This window comes from Triticum aestivum, chromosome 2B (genome assembly GCF_018294505.1).
Source record: "Triticum aestivum cultivar Chinese Spring chromosome 2B, IWGSC CS RefSeq v2.1, whole genome shotgun sequence".
Taxonomy (NCBI): Eukaryota; Viridiplantae; Streptophyta; class Magnoliopsida; order Poales; family Poaceae; genus Triticum; species Triticum aestivum.
This window is the reverse complement of record NC_057798.1, coordinates 508,841,069-508,846,623: the sequence shown is the minus strand read 5'-3', so window position 1 is coordinate 508,846,623 and position 5,555 is coordinate 508,841,069. Positions and strand designations below refer to the sequence as shown.

The 5,555-nt window shown below is 43.4% G+C and overlaps 1 non-coding gene across 1 annotated transcript; it reads left to right on the top strand.

Annotated features, from left to right (window-relative positions):
* The first annotated feature begins 3,376 nt into the window (after positions 1 to 3,376).
* On the top strand, positions 3,377 to 3,451 carry TRNAP-UGG (transfer RNA proline (anticodon UGG)). Its single transcript has one exon. It is a non-coding gene; the product is annotated as a tRNA-Pro (tRNA).
* The last annotated feature ends 2,104 nt before the right edge of the window (positions 3,452 to 5,555 follow it).

Below are 5,555 nucleotides of genomic sequence, written 5' to 3'. Positions count from 1 at the left end.
AGCCGAAACAATTTTCCTAATATTTCTTTAACTTGACCTTTTTGCAGTACATCTAACAGCATATAGGGGAATGCCTTTTTTATATTACATTTGCACCAAACCAAGCTATTCTTAATACTAATTCCTTTGCATAGATACTTTCCAAAGTGCTGAGAATAGCAACAGAGAGAAAACGCTGCAGAAGATATCACAATTGAATTACTAACCTGGTACTTGTTCATAGATTTTCTAGCATCTTCAATAAGCTTTGATTCTTACTCAAGTAGTTTGGTTTGTAGTGTCGTTTTTTTTCTTGACTCTAGTAGTGTAGTTAGCATGCCTTCCGTTCCTTGCTTGCTTATGCACTTTTGAATTAAAGACGACCTTTCAATTCATTATTGACTGGATAAAGTAGTATTAGTTAATATACGCTGATTTAGACAAATCAAAAATAAGAGACAGTCTTTTTCGATACTGTATGCTGGGACAGACCTGTAGGTGAGCACAAGCACGGCCAGCCTTCCACCTCTTTATACTTATGTTTAGCAGTGTACCTGGTCTTACTTCTTTTTCAGTTTACGCTTGTGTCCCAAGCTTGCAAGTTCGAAGAAGAGTATTGTATTGACCTGAATCAAGTTGTTTGCCTACCCGCCGTTATGTCTTAGCTAGGAATGAGCTGTGAACAAAATAGAAATAGTTGTTACTTGAGTCGATAATGACTTTGTGTCGGTTTGCTATTTTCTATAAATTGGACTAGTACCATGTATTGTAACATAAGCTTTTGTATAAGAGCTGAGATGTAGTTAAGATTACACTGGATCCTCTCTCTGTTTTGTTGCTTCCTTCCATTATCTCCAACAACTGGTATCAACACTAGGAACCTTCACGGTCAGGGTTGATTTTCTTAGACCACTATGAACACTTGTAATTGGTTCTTTCTACTTCAGGCATGGTTCTCTCTAGTTAGTGGAAGAGTGTACAACATAGGGATTGGTATCAGTCACACATTTAGGAAAGAAAGTGAAAGGGGAGGGCAAGAGCGGTTCGAAGGTCAATGAAATGATAAAAAACCACCAGGTCAAGTTCGCTTCTCCCTTCCTTTTGGTTTAGGATGTGAAGTTTATATAAGAAGAGAGGAAAGGGGAACTGCGCTAAATGGATAATTTCATCCTGGTGATGGGCTATTCCAATGGGCATGCATCTGAGATATGGGCTTTGAGCATAGGAACGCCCACCTTTACAAGAGCTCAGTTCTAAGATTGTTTGCGCGCAGGCACCACTACTATTCTGTCTTTTCTTGTTATGCATCCGGTCCTAGAAATCTTTTTTTTTTCTGACGGGAGGAAGAGAAATAAAAAACGTCACTTCGCTCGCCTTGGGGGACCTAATTAGGAGCTGATTGATTTCTTTAATAGATATGAAGATGCCTTGAATGAACCCAAGCAAGCCGAAATAGAATACTATAAGTATGAAGTGGACATCTATGGTTTAATTGGAAACATCTCTTTTCTATTTAGATTTTGCCAGTGCCTCCCTTTGTGGCAGAGCGAGCGCCTTGACTAAGATAGATTGACTCTTTCATTCTTTTTTTTATTTTATTCTGGTTCCAATCGTTTGAGGAAAACCCCCTTTGGCATCAATGAAACTCTGTTATATAGGAGTTCAAAAACCTCATTTCATTTGAGAGATAGTGGAATTTCTTCTTTCAACAGGTACATCGACGAGGGTGTCGATGACTTGAGTGAGGAATGGTCATGTGCTAGAGGTCGTACCTTTGGAGTAAGACCTCAACAAGGGGGTGTGCAGTTTAAATGTAAATGACGAGCATGGAGAGGCCAAGGTCATTTGTAATTAGGTGTGGCTGATGCAAGAAGACTGGCGAGCTGTCCATGGTGAGAAAAGTTGTGATGCTACTGTAGGGGGCATCCTGGTGTAGTTGAGGGCTTAAAACTTCTGTGCGGGTACAACTGGCACTTAAAAGACCTTCCGTGTAGATGAGTTCTCTTGAGTGAGACTAATCGAGTTACGAAGAAACCTTTGCGATGGTGCTGTGCAGTTGGGTTCTCTATGGAGGAACTTCGTTGTGGGGACCAAGGGATCTTCTTAAGAAGAGTTGCTTTGATGAAAAGAGTGTAGCCATGATGGCAAGTCAAGGTGGGGCCCTGTGAAGGCAAGCCTTGTGTATGTTGGCGTGATGACGAGAGAAAGGAAATGCCCAGGAACAATAGCTGTCCGTAGCACACCCTGCAATGACTTCGACCAGCGGACCAGCCTATCCAATACCCTACGCCATGACCTTACAAGTTCGTACCCCATGATATTCAATGACACCCGTAGACATTTGATCATTCATACCTCACAGTACGCTTTCTTCCTTTTTTTTGGACTTTGAATTCCAAGCGAAGGAAGCTCAGTGAAAGATAGACTGGGATTTGACAGCAAGAAGAAAGCAATCATAGTACACGGCACACAACGCTGACGAATGAGATTGACGTCCCAAACCAACACAGGTTCAAGACTAAGTGCAGAACCAAGAATGCCGTGGATAGAAAAGTGAGTGCTTCCTCAAGCTTCATGAAGGAAGTGTCCAAGGACCTAAGCGACAACCTCTACGAAAAAGAAAAACCTATATATAGATAGTGGTATGTGTTCGCTGACACTAAATAGACTTGGCTCGGGGCAGAACTGAGTGGCTAGGCTAAGTTCCCTAGTCTTCTATTGGCCTACCCACCCCTACGACATGGAGGCGCTTACCCTTCTCCAACAAGCGTTCCACCACGCGGCGATTGATTATCGCTTTCCGTCTCAATCCGTTCCAGACCAAGCCCCTTCTCTGATCGGGGGAAGGTCATTCTAAAACATCAGATCTCCCATTGATGCTGATCAAAAATAAGTTTATCCACCTAGAATATATGATAGGTACCGAAAGATTGGATGTCATTTCTAAACACCAGGCGGGACGAGCAGCCCTATACCACGTGTAGCCACACTCTAGTGTCCTTTTCTACTTAGTTGGACAGATCACTTCAGAAAATCGTATAAAAATCAAGCAAGAAAACGGATGCGCTAACGCGCAACGGCTTTTGCGCTAGTGCTCAAAAAATCGTATAAAAATCAAGCAAGAAAAAGGTTCTGGCAGGCTGCGTGGGACTGTAAATCCTCTTTCGCTGGCTGGGCCCTTTGGACTCGAAATCCAAACGGAGTGAGTGGTTCGATTCCACTCTCAGAACGAGACTGAACGAAATAAAATGCAAGTGAAACGAGACGAGAATCAAATTGTAGGCTTCTTTCCTAAAAGCGGTGGTTCTCGCCTCCCTGTGCCCAAAGCGGGGTGGGCGACAGCGCTGCGGTTCTTTTCTTTATCGATCGGGTAGATCCATATGTTCTAAGGGGGGGACGAGGTGTAGCGCAGTCTAGTCAGCGCATCTGTTTTGGGTACAGAGGGCCATAGGTTCGAATCCTGTCACCTTGATGTGGTATTGACACAATGGGGCTGAAGTGCAAAGCCCCGCAGCCTATCCGTGGTCGGGAAGGCAGGGGTATTAAAAGTGAAACTTGGCTTGCGTGTGCGCGCACACAAAGGAGACTGAGTTGGATTGCAAAGCCTCTCAGACGGAAGGAACCTGTTTTAAAAACCCCTTTCTACAATCTTGAGAAATCTCACGCAAGCAACTACACGCCGCAAGTCTTCGGTATTGTTCGCAAGGAATTTGAAAAGATTGACTCCGCTTTTTTTTCTTTTCGAGCATGCCAAGCCTCCAGTAGAGCGGAGTTCTGTGCATGAAGTAGGCGCAGTTTACAAACTAGCGAATGGTCAAATGAATAGGCTCGTTTCATCAGGGGTAACCAAGGAGTAAGAATGATTTGATAAAGTAAACATTCCCTTTGAGTGCGGTTCCTTCAGAACAAGCTCTTCCCTTTTCAGATTGCTTCTTTGGGCCACTTGAGCATCGACTGGGCAAGGTTGGATTCCCTCTACTTCGGGTGGCTACTATTTCTCAACAATGTTTTTTCATTTGATCCAATAGCCCTCCGTTAGATAGGAATAGCTTTGCTAAATACTGAGAACTCTCGAATAGAATATGAGAAGGGAAAGATCCTTTACATAAGGAACTATTGATCATAGGCGTACACTCTGAAAAGAATTGAATGAAACTCTCTTGTTTCGTCAACTTTGATATCATTAGCTGTCTCTGTAGCTGGCTCTCATGTCTGGTGTTCCAAGTAAAAACTTTTCAACTAGCTGGGTCACCGCTGTTTTAAACCCTGACTTGGAATCAGAGCCATAAACGAGTGATTCGGTCGGACGGACGATTGAGTTCTTAAATCTTGGATCGGCACTTCTTGTGTTGAAACAAACACGCTGTTGCTAGCGCCCTCAACGCTCTCTTCGATCCTTCGCAAACATAGCTCCTTCTATGGGAGATAACTTTCGATCACTTTCATCTCAATTCGTTTCATTGGCTGGTCGAGTGGATGATTAGACACAGGTGGAGTATTCAAGTTGTCCCTACTTCAAGTTGTCCCTACTAACTAACGGGTCTAATTATCACTGGCTCACAGGCTCCTTCGAAGCAAACATTCGCAGCGCCCCTCGCATTCAAGCTCTTGCTTTGTCCTGCGGCCTGCCCTCTAAGCAAAAGCAAGATCTAGACAAGAGTGAAAAGCAGTCAGAATATTAATAATCTAAAAAGGCCTTCCTTGGTTGTGTAGCTAATCCCCCTCCTTGACAAGAACAGAATTTTTGCATCTTCAAACTGGTTATGGGTGATACCCTCATTCCCCATTAACTCACTAGAAAGCCCTTTGAATAAGCCTCAGGAACACCCATTCCTTTCGGATCAGGGGGTGGTTGTTTTAACTACTCGTTCGGGGAACATTAGACAAAGTTACTTATTTGAGAAAGTAAATGAACCTGAAATAGGACCTATGTGATAGTTTGCAGCATGAGCATGTAGATGCTGGTTATGGTATCAGATCTGAGGACCAAGAATTTCCAAAGGATAGTACTAGACTCAATAAGAAGCTTTCAAAACATAACTTCTCATATTTGGTCTGTGGGCTACCACGCTTAAGCTTTCTTATCTTACTCTTTCCACTAACGTTAGGACTTAGGCGAGCTGCTGAATACGAGACACTTCTTTCTCGGCCGTGCCTGGTCTTCCCTCGGGGATGGGAGAATATAGAAGGTGGGTGGGTGGATCTCTATTCTCCATAAGGATAGGGTTGATTTGATTGGCATTCACGCCTTTTAGAAAGAGCCACTCAATGCAATTCTCTTTTGGGCGAAGAGAGTATGCCCAACTGGAGTGGTTTCCGCCTATATTCCTACTAATGTAATCTCCAAGATGGACAAATCTTCTTATCTGCGGATCTATTCCATGCCGGAATTCGACCTGCTATTCATGTGGGTATTTCACTTTCCAGAGTAGGATCAGCGGCTCAAATGTGCCGCAATGAAACAAGTAGCTGGCAAATCCAAATAGGAACTAGCTCAATTCGCAGAGTGACAAGCCTATTATTCGCCTCTGCTCTCGATAAAACTAGCCAGAATCCATTGTTTTTATGACGGGAAT